The following is a 15,684-nucleotide window of genomic DNA, read 5'->3' as shown; positions in this document are numbered from 1 at the left end:
TTTTAGTAATATAGGTCTTACAATCCTGCATCTTCTTTCGTGAATAATATTCGATTGTGTTAATTACAAATACTTTGTGAATTTAAATAAATTTGAGTATTCTAATATCCTTAAAATCTTCTATATTTAAATTAGAATCTTTCCGGAATTTGAAGCAGATATCGATGGCATGAATCTGTTAATCAGTCTTTCTGCATGAATTTCAGTCTCATTTGCAGCTCCAGTATAATCGATGATTGAAGTTGAAAGCTTCGAAAAAAAAGAATTAATTGAAAGAGCTTTGAGATTCTCAAAGCTGTTCCCACCTCACTTCGACACGTTTTTCAAAGTTCGGATATTTTTACCTAAAACAATTACAAAATCCGGCTCTTCGAATTATGGTTGTTCGTCAACCTTACGTTGACACAAAAGTTCTTTCATAATTATCAATCTTCAAAAAAGGAATTAAATTATAGGACTAAATTTTTTAATTTAAAATTTTTTCATTGGACAAGTTGAACTGCGACATACAAGGTAGCATATAATATTTGTATCATCTTATTAGGAATGCTCAAAGATACATAAATAAAGCAGGGTAATAATTTTTAATATCAACTTTCATAAGTATTTTGATGCATCTTCATAAACTATTCGGAGAAGAAAAATGATTCTTCTAGAAAATATATGAAATATGACTTTTACCCAAGTTTTTACTTTTACCCTAGAAGATCAAAAGAAAAATGCAAGTTAAACACAGTATCAATTTATTTTATAGACATTTCATTATAAATATTTCTTAATAATTTATGTAAAAAAATTCTTTTTCATAATTGTCATCTTAAATGTTGTTCAAATAATTCTAATAGACATAATTTTGTAAATCTAAAGTATAGAAATTTGATGCCTGAATTTTTTATTCAAAAAAAAATCGATCAGAAAATTAAAAATTTGCATGCGTCAAATATAAGATTAGACAAATATTTAATTTCTCGTTAACCTTAAAATACTTATTATTGATAACCGATAATTTAAAAAGCATACAAAAATTTCACTTTTTGACCCCATTACATGCTTTATACAATTATTTTATAACGAATAATAACTCTCACGATTTTCTGTCACCTTTGGCGGTTTTATATATATATATATATATATATATACAACAGGAAACATTTTAAACAACGTTAAAATACAAGTGCTTTCAATTTATTGGATTTCAACCACAAATGCTACTCCCCTAATGGCTTGTAACAAACTTTCAATTGTTTTTAATTTACATCCTTCGGATTTTATATATCCTTTACAGTTAAATTTGTACCAAAAAAACTTCAAAATCAATAAAAATTTCCAATTTCTAATATTACTGGAAAAATAATTTAATTTTGACTTCAATATTGTTCTACTTTGATTTGAATATTGTTATATAAATTTGAAACTATCAAATATTTCAAAGATACGTATAAACAGTATTATATTCAATTACAATTCATGTACCATCAAATAATAATATTAACATATAGTATACAATTTCAACTGTAATTTCAAAATATAAAAGAATTACAATTATTTTTAAAAAAGTTAAATTGCCTTTTTTCAGTAATTTTATTTTATCCGATAATTAAACAGAATATATACAGTAAAAAGTCTTTGTTAGTATTTCACAATTCTGTTTATTTAATCCTGTTTAATTTTATTGTAAATAATTTCTAGGGCAGCAAAACGAAAACTCCAAACTCCCATATGTAATATGCAATTATGTATTATGATAAAGAATTTTTCATCTACCATTTATTTGACAAAAAAGTATATAATATTTCAATGTATAGAATTATTTTTTGACAGGTGTATTATTGTTTGTCACGATCAATGTCATGTTTTATGAGGTCTTCTAATTACAATATGAAAATTGACGTTAATGGAGAAATGTGAATTAAATTATCGATTTTTCTTTATAGAAAAACTTTACCAAAATGTCAAGAGGTTATTGACCCAGTATTATAATATATTAAAATAGAAAAATAGTTCTTCAACTACACAATGGAAAAAATTTTTTGTTATTAATTTTCTTCTACTGGTCTTTAATTAGTTTTTATATTGATGTACCTTGGGACATTTCTTATATAGTTAACTAATAAGGGATAAGATTTTTTGTTTTTAATTTTCTTCTACTGATATTTAATAAGTTTTTATATTGATGTACCTTGGAATATTTCTTATATTTAACTAATAAGGGGTCAGTTATTGTTTTTCATTTTCTTCTACTGATCTTTAATAAGTTTTTATATTGATTGTCTAGAACATTTCTTATATTTAACTAATAAAGGGATAATTTTTTGTTTTTGAATTTTCTTCTACTGCGATCTTTAATAAGTTTTTTGTTATAATATTGATGTAGCCTGGAACATTTTTTTTTATATTTATAACTAATAAGGGAAAAATGATACAAAGTGTGATAAATGGAAAATATGTTTTGAAAGTTTATCCCACAAGTGGAACTTTGAGCATTATATCTATGTTCATGCAGATGGAATATAGTTATCTCCCTCCTTTATATTATATACAAAATAATTGACTTTATACTGTAAACAAGTATTTGTCAATTTCACTATTGTCTGCCTCTTAAGAGATTAATATGTTCCTTTCCCAACTTTCAATTATTACTTTACAGAGATAAAGTTAAATTTTGCGTGAACATATTTGCAAGGTCGAATAGGTAACAGTCATTACTTGATTAAGTTTTACGACTAATTTTTTCACAATCTTAATCCCTGGAGAGAATAAGGAAATATCCATAATATGTATACAATTCTCATGACTCGTTTCATTAGTATTGAGAGGAAATTTAATGAAGGAGGTATAACAGTATATTTCATACAAATTGAAATGAAAAGCGGAGTTATTAAATTGGTATTCTCTTTCATTAGGAACGATTAGAATTGTTTACATATGATATGCGAGAGTGTTGCATTTCATATATCATTATGAGAATCATGTATTTGTAGTTAGTTGGATTGTCTATATATTTTCGACAAAGATAAATGGCATCAAAATGGGAATATATATTCTCTTCCCCCAAGCGGCATGATTCTCTCTTTAACAATGTGATTCGCATTTTGATTCTGTTATAGTTCAATGCACGGATTCAATGTAAAAAAGGGGGATAATTATCCACAGAGAGAAAGAGAGAAAGAGTGCGAGGTTCGAATTTATTCAGTGTTCCAAAACCCATTCGGCACGCCGCTACTCTATTTCTGTCTACTTTATTAGAGCTAAAGCAACATATGACCTTATTTCACCGTTCAGTCGAAATTTTTCAAGTTTACCAAACTTAAATAATTCTAGAGAATTTTATATGTTGTTTTTCCATACCGAAAGATTTATAATTCTAAATAAACTTGACTGTTGGAAAGGTATCATCTTGCCTCTACCATCCTGATTAATATTCGATTGTGTTAATTACAAATCATTTTTTATTTTTTAACTTTTTTATTTAATTTGTAATTCTTTTCTAACTTGAGAATAAGGTGTCACTATCTTTGACGTTCCTTCATGAATAATATTCGAGTCTGCAATTTATTAACAAATATTAAATGTAAATAAATTTGAGTACTAGATCTTACCATCCTGCATCTTTATTTATAAATAATATTCGATTGTGTTAATTACAAATAGCTTTTAATTTTAAATGAATCCTTAGTACAAGAAACTTGAGTATAGTTACCATCTTGGGTGTTCCATACTAAATAACATTTGACAGTGCAAATTACTAACAAATTATAAATATAAATAAAGTTTAGTAGTAGGTCTTACTATCCTGCATCTTTTTTTATAAATAATATTCGATTTCGTTAATTTCTATAATATTTAATTCTAAATAAACTTGAGTATTAGAAGGCATCATCTTGCTACTATCATCCTGATTAATATTCCATTGTGTTAATTACAAATTCTTTTTAATTTAAAATGAAACGTGATTAATTAATCCAAATACAAAATTACAAACAACTCCAATTTAAACATGATAATCAATAATTTCTTTTATTATTTACATTTATTTTTTTATTTCGTGAACAAATTTTATTTAACAATGAAATCAGCAGATCTCATTGAAAATTATTATATAATTCCCACTATAGACGGATATATTTATAAAATTATTATATACCAATTGTTTCCTGTTTTTGACGGTTTATTGATATTCTCCAATCGATACAATTTTTCGAGGGGAAAATTATTTATAAAATATTTGAAGAGGCATATAAATGTCCTCTATTTTTGTACCACTAATAAAATACCGGCTATATTATATATATAAATCGGATAAGAAATAATCTTGATTCACCATTATATTTTCTCTCTATTTTGGTTATGAATAAATTGAAACGAGAAAGTTTGATATCAAACATAAGAAGAGAAAAGCTTCTGCTTCTTCTTCTTCTATTTTCCTTAAAAGAAAATAAAAGTTTGATGTCTGCTTTTCAGCCCCATCTTCATTCGTTTGGTTATTACAGAGAGGAAAGAGGAGAATGCCTGTCTAACGATTTGGACAGATTCGTTTGGAAAAGTCACAAATCACTCCCTGTGAGTTAATAATAAAACGAGACCTTTATTTTCATCTTCTTCTTTCTTTTTTTTTTATTTCAGAGCGCGGCATCGATGCGTACGAACGTTAAACAGAGAAAGAAGTATGGATAAAGGGAAGACGGCAGACGATTGGATTTATCGATGCAGTCGACTTGATGTAGGCTGGAAAAGTGCGAAGAGACGTTTTCTTCTTCAGCTGTTCGATTATTGAATGTGTACATGCTTTGCCGACGACGACAATACAACAAGCAAGTTTGCGACGACCCGCTTTCTGCGTGATTGCGTCTTATTTTTATATCAACACGATATTCAGCCACTTCCGCATCCTCCACACCCACGTGGCCGCATCATTACCTGATAAGGTACGCTTTTCTTATTTCAAAAGTAATGAGCCTCATTTTATAAAAAAAAAAAACATTCTTTTTCTTTCTTTTCTCTTTTATTTTCCCTCCATTTTTCTGCTTTCAAAAAGAAAAAATAAATAACAGTCGTAACTTTACGATACAGTAGGTCATTAAAATTTTAAAAACCCTTTTTTTGTTGTTCACCTATTATACCGACTTTTATGAGTCACTATACGAAGAGGGGATAAGTAACAAAACAGTGACTTGATACAAAACCTGACTGTTTTCCACAATTCCTTTCTATTTATTTATTATCATTTTAATATAAAATCGAAAAATTTCTTTCTCGTAACTTTTCAATATTTTTTTTACTTTAAATTTTTTTTTCATTTTTTTATTTCTTTTCTCAAATTGTATTCTAATTTTTATCAAACTTGCACAAAAATTTGACATTAAAATAATCATGAAAACGTGAAGAAAAAAACATAAACAGAATTCCCCTAATTCTATAAAGACTATGTGTGATATTAGAAAGTTCACTTAAAAGTAGAACACACACAAGACAGATTTTGATGAAACAGAAGTATCTATTTTTAAACCATCGTCAACCTACATGGTTTTCTTTTAATACATCTTAAAAAAAAGTAGATTACAAAAAATTTACTATATCTGACTGAAATCAAATAAAATTTTCATAAAAAAAAATTTTCAAAAAAAATCTAAAAAAATTATTTATTTTAGAATATAGTGAGAAGAAATTAATAAACAAGTTGTTAAACTTGCCTTGTCTACTTAACCTGTTGACAACGGAGTTAATGAGATAATTAGTCCTGGCGCGTAAGATAAGTTAAACAAGAAAATGTATCATGTGAATCCTCTCGGTACACATGAGAAGCAAATAAACATAAAATTTCAGGACATGTTAAATAAAATATTCTTTATTTTTAAAAGTTGAAATTGCATTTCCGGAACACAGGAATTTATATAATTTTCCATACGGGATCCTATAAGTTACTTCTTACGATCCTGTGTTGTGTTAAGAACCCAAATGCATTCAAACTTTTATTGTTTTTGAATTATAAACCAAATAGGGATATAGGGACCTACATTGATTTTTATATTTCAAGTGTTACATAAAATTATATTTTATAGTTCGAGTGAAAACCCATATAGTTTTGAATATATTTTATTATATTTTTGAATAAGAACGTTCATGAATAATATTGAATCATCATATGAATAATATTCGATTGTATAAATTACAAGTACCCTCAAATCTAAATAAACAGAATTATTAGATTGACCAACCTGCATATCTCCCATCCTGATGCAAATTCATAATAAATTTTGATTCGAAAATTGCTTCAGTAAATAGGTATCAAGGTTGCGTACGTAATTTACCTGACGTAAATTACATATATGTAAAAAAAAAAAAAAAAAAAAAAACTATAGTTTTTTACAGTATATTACATCCTTAATTTACGTGCCCAGTTTTATACGTAATTTACTTTTTCAAAATGGCTGAATTGTTTACATGATTGCCGTTGGATATTTTTTTATTCTTTGTCCCAACAAATTGCATTTAAAAAAAGTTTAGAGGTGCAAGGCCGCGTCAAAACTTTTGGAATAAACTATCATTTATATCAAAAAAGGAAATTGGGAAAAGTGTGGCTTTTTGTCAAGGATGCAAACAAACCTTCTCTAATACCCAGATAGCAAAGTGCGCGCACTGTGCCAGACACAGTGCTGGCATGCGTGCGAAATAATTCGCACCGCGTGCTATCACTGGACCACACAGATGCGTCCTCATATGCGTCGCATATGAGTCGCACGTCATGATGGTCGCATATTACTTGCATGACAAGATAGTACAGCGAGTAGCTAACCTATAATAACAATCAAAGTACCTTTAAAAAAATAATTAATAATGTTAATATTATAAATTAATGCTGCGGAAGCCTAATGCAGGACTAAACAAGACTGCTTTCACTATTCTAAAATTTACGCGTTGCTCGCGTTCATTCAATATAATATAAATTTATGAATTGTTAATAATTATAATAATAAATATTATTGATTGTTATTATTTTAAATATTATATTATTTTCATGTCAATAATAAATTACTAACAATATAAATGTCATTTATAATAGTAATTTTAAAAAATAACTTTAGTAAAAAAAGATAATTTGTGTTAATGTGGTACATTTTTTAACAGATTTTTAATATTATTTACAAATATTTTCAGAAGTTTTTATTCGCAACAATTATAATTTATACAGATTAAATAATAATTTTATTATCTAATATAACGCTTTGGATGAAAAATATCCGCCTCGCATGTGGGATCGAACTCACGTCCCCCCGCCCCGACGCATACCGGAAGCATATAACGCAACGCATTTAAACCGCACGGCCACTGATGGCTGAATGAGAACTCTTCTAATCTATTATATCAATGCTAGTGCTGCACGCGGTGCGAATTATGTCGCACGCATGCTAGCACTGTGTCTGGCACAGTGCGCGCACTTTGATATTTGGGGGATTTTATTACTAAAGCAACATAAAACATCTTGCATTTAAAAATGTGTAAATTGATTCAAGTTTGAATCAAGAAAATCTATTTTTGATTGATAACATTACAGATTCATGAAATTTAAAACTAATTTTAAAAATTATAGGTAAATTAATAGGGTCAAAATTCGTGGAATTTTGACTAAAAATAAAAAAAAATTTTTTAATCGAAATGTTGTAAAACATTTCTACTTGGCCTTAAATATTTTTAGTATTTATTGTAAAATAAGCATCTAAAGAAAACTCATTCACTTTGCAAGTGTAAAAAAATTATTGGAATTTAATAAGAATGACTTAGTTTATTTTTATAAATTGATGGAAACAATTATTAATAAAAACTATTAAATTAAAAATGATTTTAATGTTCAATTGACAAATAACCTAATTTTGCCATATTCATTAACTAAATGCGAGAAAGAAACATCATTAACTTAAATAAAACTTTATCAAATCATGAAGTACCTGCGATTAACTGTTACTTCTTCTTATCACTTTCATTCTTTTTTTTAAGTGTGAAAGAATAAGCAATTAAAATTAACACTTTGCATATTTTCACGATTTTAAAATGTAAATAACTTTCTTTCAGAAAAATGAATCATGGTTTCCACAACATATAAATATAAAATTCCAAGCTTTTTCCATGTTTTTCCAGGTGAATACTTATATGAAATTCCAGTTCAAAATTTAAATAATTTCTAGCTTGATAACAAAGCTTTGGCTCTTAAAATTTTTAAAAAAATCCAAATACAAAAAATTTAATAATAATTACGATCTAAAATTTTTTTCTTTAGTAAAGATTTTTATATGACGATAAGACAAAACATTTTTCAATTTTAAATTAAAATTTTGGTAAAAATCTTGAAAAACAGTCAAAATTCCAGAAATTTTTTTAAATTCCATACTATTTCCAGATTTTTCATAGCCTTTTCTAAATTCCATACCTTTTTCAGGTTTTCCAGGCTCTGTGGCAACCATAAAAATTTAATATTTTTAAATAAAAGAAAGAGTGACAGTTATTACGACCTCATATATATTTTAGATACTTATTTTACAATAAATACTAAAAATATTTTTAAAAAATCTGTTTTGTTTAATGATCCTAATTCCTTTAAGCTATTTCTCCGACTGCTACTGTTGAAAACATTGATTTTCGATACATTTTCTTCAAATTTTGAGAAAATGTTTCTCCGGGTGCCCTTTAAATATGGTAGAAATTTGAAAACCCTCTGCCATGTCAAAAAACGAGATATTGTGGTTGAAATTTTTTATTTTCAACATAATCCCATGTAAAAGATAAAATTTGCACTTGAATAACTCAAAATTTAGCATCGCAAAGGGTTTTTAAATTTTTACCACATTTAAAGGGCACCCGAAGAAACATTTTCTCAAAATTTGAAGAAAATCTATCGAAAATCAATTTTTTCAAGAGTAGCAGCCGGAGACATACCTTAAAATCATTCTTGCAAAATATATTTTTTTAATTAGTCGGCATTAATGGAATGATTCAATAGCTAATTAGTTTTTAAGAAAAAGAAAAAAATTATTAATGACATTTTTTGAGACGTTTAATTACTTTACTAAATTTTGACTTTTGGATTTTGAAGTAAATTTTTAATTTTTTGAATATTAAAAAATTTAAAACTACATATTTTCCAAAATTTTTGAAGTCTGAAAAATTTCAATTTCATTTTTTATACACGAACTTTAAGATCAACATTTTAACTAACAATATAAAAGGCTCAAGGCGATTTTTTAAATAAGACTTAAAAATATTTTGTCATAATCCGCATATATACTACTCATATGACTCGCACTTATGTTCTCATCAGTGATGACTGTCATGTGCGAACGCATCGTGCGATAGAGTGTGCTACAAGCATACCGTGATGCTCAGGTGCGACTCATATTACTCTCACCAGTGACTGCATCACAGGTGACTGCTAAATTGCACGCAAAATGCTATCACCAGTGCGAATCGCATGTGGTGCGAGAAACGTGCGACGCACGATTGTTATCTGGGTACATCCGAAGAGAGGTTAAGACCTAACCTACAGTTAGATTTGGATGAAGATTATATGTTGTTATATAAATAAATGTATTTTGAATATTACAAATTATGATTGAGTTATTTATTTATTACTTATTTATCTAAATTTTCTAAATTTATGTACAAATGGTACCATTGAATGGTACAAATAGAATTCGTAAACATAACCTATACAATATACTGTCCCGTCATAAACCTGTCAAAATCATCTTCATCATGAGCTTTTAAGCATTAAAAAGCATTCATAAGTAATGAATTATAAAATAATAATTCATATTTTCAAAACATTATTTATTTAATCATAAACTTTACATACCTGTGAGCAACAAGGCGATTATAAGCAGAGGTTTGAATAATTTTCTTGCACAAGCATTTCAAAATAGCCTTTCCTTTTTCTGTTTTTTGACGTTCAAACCCTAATTCTTCCCAGGGAATCGGTTGTCATTTTTTGTTTGGTCGATTCATTGTATATAATTTATATTTAATAATCTGATGAATTTATTATGCATGACATTGACGACGCACGTGTAATTTTCAAATATTATGCTTTTAGCGCTTCTTAAATTGTCCGACATCTTTTTTTTACATTCATTACAGCTTTCTTACGTATATTACATTTTTTACGTAATATACGTAAAATACTTCGAATTGCGCCCAACCGTGCAACCCTGGCGTATCATCAATCCTGTACTTTTCTTGGATTTACCGTTTCGTAGAATTTTTTTGTTAAAAATATTTTTCTTAATTGTGAAGACGAATTTTGCATAATTATTAGAATATTATGTCTCTTGCAGTAAATAGTAATTTAAATTAGTAAGCCAATCTATTAATTTATTATTTTGAAAGTGTTCAAAATGTATCCTCAAGGCTTGTCGAGATTCCTATTAAAGTTTCAGGAACATTATAATATTGTTAATGTATGTTAACTATGAATGGATTTTCATTTTCTTCCAGCAGCGAAATTAAATACTAAATTTTGTGATTAACTAATTATTAATTACTAATAACTAATAACTAATTACTAATTACGATTGTCAGTTATCCAATAACTGTCAGTTTATCATTTATAAATCTGGAAATATTTAGATCAGCAAATATAAATTTTTTAATAGAAATTAATAAGCTACTGTCTTTTTTTAATGATTCATCAAATGATTTATAATTAATGATAACAAAAATATGTTAAAAGTTTTTCATATTATACTATAGATGATAGATTTAGTTCTATTTTTTCGTTTGAAATATAGTTTTTAAAATTACAACCCAATATTTGAAAGTTTCTATTCGCTTGAACGACTCATATATATAGTTTATTATTGAATTTCAATTTTTTCCCTGTTCGCGTTTTTTTTTTTTTTTTGTAGTGATGGGTTTTTAAGAATTTATAGGAAACACTTGGACACAATGGTATGTGGGATCGATGTTTCCCTTGTTATTTAAATTCAACTCGAACTCCCTTGCTGTCCCTTAGGGAAAGAAAACTATACAAAGCTTTAACCAGTATCCGCGCACAGCATACCCTATTAATTTTCGCTTCAACTGTTTCATCCGTTCAAGTAAACTTAAAACGACGATCGGATCAAACTGAAGAGAAGTATTTAACCTTCCCTACGATCTGGGAACATTTATTCTTTTTTACGATTTGGCATTCGTCCTCTAATCTCATTTTAGATTCATTTCCAAGTCTCGATTTCGATAAAAGAAAAAGAAGAAAAGAAAAAAAGGGGAAAGAATATTCAGATCAAAAGAAGAGTAAGATTCAAGCATTTATATCAGTATAATTCAGATTTCTAAGGAATATGATAAGTTCGCTTTATGGGATTCATAATTCGAATTTGAAATTTTTATTATTTTAATCTTTAGTCAGAATGTATTCTTAAGGGAATGAAAACATTTTTTTTTAAATAATATATTTTCAGGGTTGTCTCAAAAATTTAACTTCATGGATCGCTGATTACGAATCTAAAGTCAGATTTTCAAAATTCAAAATGGCGGATCCAATATGGCGGATGGTAAATTAAAAATCATGAAAAGAATATAAAACTTGTTACTCGGCGGATCTTACGAATTTCTCCTTGAAATTTCAAAAATTTATAAACACTTAATTTTTGAATTGAATTTCAAGTTAGGATATTAATTTTAGAAACTGAAAATCATATTTCAAATATTCCTTTCCTTAAACTTCTTTAAAATATGAAACACTACTGTATTAACTTGTAAATATCAATTAAATGTTCTTAAAAAGTTTATGAGAAAACTTGATAATTAATGTACGTTAAACTTATGTAATAACGACAGTAATATAATGCCAGTAATTGCAATATAAAGCTGCACAGCACTATAAACTACATACAAAATATAATAGCTTTAGTTTAAAATAATTACAGCTTTTGCTATGCTAAAAAATTTTCTAAATACTTTTAATGAATTACATGTCCGTGATTTTAGTTTTTGTAATAAAGTGCAAAATACGCTTCTCTTCTTTTCATTAATACTTCCAATTAAAATTTTTCTATTTTCCCTCTTCTTTTATATATTTTATTTATAAAAATTCATTTTCATCTTGATATATGTTGCAAAAGTTCTACAATAATATTTCTTATGCTCCCTTTACTTATAACACTCTCTTTTAATTGACACAAAATATTGAAGTCTTTATTATATTTATGAAGGATTTCATGTGAGCAAAACTGTGTCAAATTTGTGAAATATGTGAGATAAAATGAAAAAAATTGTACAATTTATCTCCGAGTATTAAAAATCGATTATTTGACTGATAGCATGTCAGCGAGAACATTAGGAACATATTTTACATGTTCTCCACAGAGAATAAAACTGGTGGTAGGTAATACATTATATGAGGAAAAAGTTTCTTGAAAAAAACAAATTTATTAATTTTTAGAATAATCCGTTATCACTTTGAGAGGAAAGTAAATTTAAGATACTTTGTGTGTTGGTCTTAAAATTTTATCGGAAGTGTGTTGTTAAAGATTAGATCAAAGTTAGATTGATCTTATCAATCAATTCGATTAGCAATGAATGTAGGTGTTCCAGTTTTTAATGGAGTTCTTTCTTCTGAATTGACAGCACTTTAATAGCTGTCACTAAGGCACTTGTATCAATCGACTTTACTGCTGACACGGTATGACTGAAAAAAAATTATGAAAATAGTAGATCGTGTCACAAGTGAAATTCAATGGCGCATTAGTGGGTACTAAAAGGAATTGGATGAAGTTTGTTAAGCTTATTATTTTATATTTTCTTTTTTATTTCACCAATCCCCCGACATAGTATTGTAGTGCGGAATCCAAGATTGGATGCAGATTTCCCAAAAGTTTTGAAGCAAAAAGAAAATCATTAGTAATCGATCACAATTAATGCTTAATTGATGATAAACACTAGGAGAAAGATTTTAGGCTCTAAAGATTAATATTTAATTTGCATAAATCGTTCACATTGATAAATAATGTAAAATGTTTTCTTTTGTTGTAGAGCTGGAGAAGCGGCCGCAGCCGCAGCTGCCTCGGAGCTCTGAGGAGCTGGAGGATTTGCAAAAGCTGCTGCACTTCCCCGAGGAGGTGGCGCTCAGGTTGGCGGAGACTGAGTACCACTTATTCTATCAGGTACCACCCAGCGAATATCTGCGGCACGTGGCACAAGATCCCGTCTTATCCCAAAAGCAATCATCAGCCAGATCATCCACTTCTCTTGGTCTGGGTCCCAGTTTTCCCTGTACGACGAGCAGCGGAACGCAGACGGAAGAAGAGGCCTCCTGGCCTACTGCTTCTTCTGTTACAACCTCCGTGCAGACCCTCATTAACCGCTTCAATGAGGTATGCACTTTATCATCTTTTATCAAAACTTTAACAATTCATGCAACATTCATGATCTTTTAAATGATAATCCTCAGATTGACCTGATCTATACTGATCGTTCCAAAGCATTTGATAAAGTTAACTTTGAGTTACCAGTGCATAAATTACTGCTAGTTGGAAGTGGAAAATCTGTGAATTTAGATATCTGGTTATAAGCGGATGACCACTCTTGTCTTTAACGCAATTCGTGCGCACTTGAGCACCAGTCAAGGAGATGAGATTTTCTGTTTCTGGCTTTTTCCTTTTTGGGGTGCTTTCTCTGAATTTCTAGAATCCATTTATTCTTGCTGTTTAGTTGGGCGTTAATGAAAAACCCCAGTAATACTACAAGGTCTACTTAACTTTCAATAATATTCATGATGTTCGGTAGTATGGTCACCCAATAAACCCATGTTTTACAGAGATTTATCTAGTTCAACTGCTGCAGGTCTCCAAATTTCCTAAACTATAGTGAATTAATTAAAGATTGTTAGCAACAGAAAATAAATTTTGTTCTCAAAATTTTTAGGGGACCTACATGTACTGTTAGCGAGAATCTTGATTAAGGTCTACTACAATGACCTGCGTTCGATTCCAAATTTTTCTACTATCATACAAATCGTAATTCCCATTGCAAACTTGCCCTAGGTCAAAATATCTTTGCTAGAATCTATTACATTTCCCCTTTTAAGTTTCTGAGCTACTTCCTAGTTATACGCTTGACAAGCGTAATGACAGCTTTCAAGATGTAGATTGTTGATAATTGTAGGACCACATCATCAGGATTCTTTCCAAAAGTCCTTTTTAAGGATTTCGTTCAAATTTCATGATAAGCTCCTGATACCACTTTCATCAAATACTCAAGTCTTTAAGTCTTCCTAAATAATCAATACATCCATACTGTTAATTTTAATTTCAAAAATCCGTGCCATGCAATTGGCATTTGTTTCACATAAAAATTTCTATTCAATTAAAAGTGTTGCTGCATTTGACAAAGATAAAAAAAAATGGTAACAATTGTATACTTGTACTTTATCTTCTTATAAAACTCCTTTCAAAAGACTATATTTCTTTTTCCGTCAAAAGAATTTTATATCATTATATAGTTACGATTTGTTTTCTGCTAGAACAATTCGCAATCAATGCTCCTTTATAGCATCCAAGAGAGTAAATCAATAAGTCTTTAATGCTTCTTTTCAATTATTTTGTAGACAGTTAATTTTACGTTAATCAGTAGCCATTAAAATATATCACGTAAATTAAGAATAAATTTATTAATTTTTTTTAAATGATCTAATTAATTTTAATTCAGTCAAAGAATATATCGTAACAATGCTGATAGTATTTTTCTCATTTTATCAGCTACTGAGCACAAAACTTTTGAAAGTGGAGATTGCTTTTATTTTCCAAAGTTAGAAGAAATACCTTCTTTGACTTTGAGTCCCGCTTCTAAACTTTGTTAAGGAAGGATAGAATTATTGTTACTTTGAAAAATGTTTCAATGGACTAATATAATAAAAGTTGGAAATTTCTCTATCATTGTTCCTCTGTATTTAAGTAATTAATCAGTATAATAATTAGGTGTAAACTTATCTAGAAATTAAGTTCTAATCAAATTCGGCACTTTAAATAAAAGTGAAAAATTTCAAAAATTTTATAATTGAAAAATTTCAATTATGAAATAATACACCTAGGGTAGAATTCATCTTATTTCTCCTAGATCTTATTTCTCCAAGAGTAGAAAATTTATAAAATTTAACCGAATGTTGACGAGAATTAAATAGCCGTTTCTTTGAGATCTACTTTACAGAATAAATAGAAGAGTTTCGTGATCGTTTCAACGATCATCTGCTCCCTACACGAGAAGACTTGAAAAGTCGTAAAAGTTACGGAATCCGTTTAAAGTAGTCTATATAGTTTATCATTTAGAAAACTTTTCTACAAAGAACAATTCTTTTTAGAAACGATTCAACAAAATAGATTACAGTGACTGCAAAACGGTGTTTTAGTATTCTTTTTTAGGACAATTTATTAGGTACTGTATTTAAAGAATTTAAATAATTCTGAATTGTTATCAGTAGGACTTTTACTTACTCCAAACGAGCTAGTTTAGTTTCTTTAAAATAATATTCGATTGCGTAAATTACAAATCATTTTTCTAAACCTAAAGATTGGATCTTATGTTAGAATAGTAAAAAAACGTCTCTTTAAATTGTATTCTAATTCCCATCATTCCTAGTGCAAATGTTGATCCTTTGACGTATCTTTTAATGTCTCCTTTGGGTGCTGTAAGGTTGTACTG

At 28.3% G+C, this 15,684-nt stretch overlaps 1 protein-coding gene and 1 long non-coding RNA gene across 3 annotated transcripts in view; both read left to right on the top strand.

Annotated features, from left to right (window-relative positions):
• Nucleotides 1-13,157, top strand: part of LOC122506462 — a 43,987-nt gene extending 30,830 nt beyond the window's left edge. Inside the window, exons 2-3 of the long non-coding RNA XR_006302006.1 lie at nt 4,624-4,925; nt 13,021-13,157. This is a non-coding gene — a long non-coding RNA (uncharacterized LOC122506462). The remainder of the gene's footprint in view (nt 1-4,623; nt 4,926-13,020) is intronic.
• Nucleotides 13,158-13,230: 73 nt separating this feature from the next.
• Nucleotides 13,231-15,684, top strand: part of LOC122506461 (1-phosphatidylinositol 4,5-bisphosphate phosphodiesterase epsilon-1-like) — a 51,601-nt gene continuing 49,147 nt past the window's right edge. For both annotated transcript variants that reach the window (XM_043618656.1, XM_043618657.1), the window contains exon 1: nt 13,231-13,361. The gene's annotated coding sequence lies outside the window, so the exon portion shown is untranslated. The remainder of the gene's footprint in view (nt 13,362-15,684) is intronic.

Source organism: Leptopilina heterotoma, unplaced genomic scaffold (assembly GCF_015476425.1).
Source record: "Leptopilina heterotoma isolate Lh14 unplaced genomic scaffold, ASM1547642v1 Lhet_42, whole genome shotgun sequence".
NCBI classification, from domain to species: domain Eukaryota; kingdom Metazoa; phylum Arthropoda; class Insecta; order Hymenoptera; family Figitidae; genus Leptopilina; species Leptopilina heterotoma.
The sequence above is the reverse complement of the archived record's forward strand: the minus strand, read 5'-3'. Positions and strand labels throughout refer to the sequence as shown.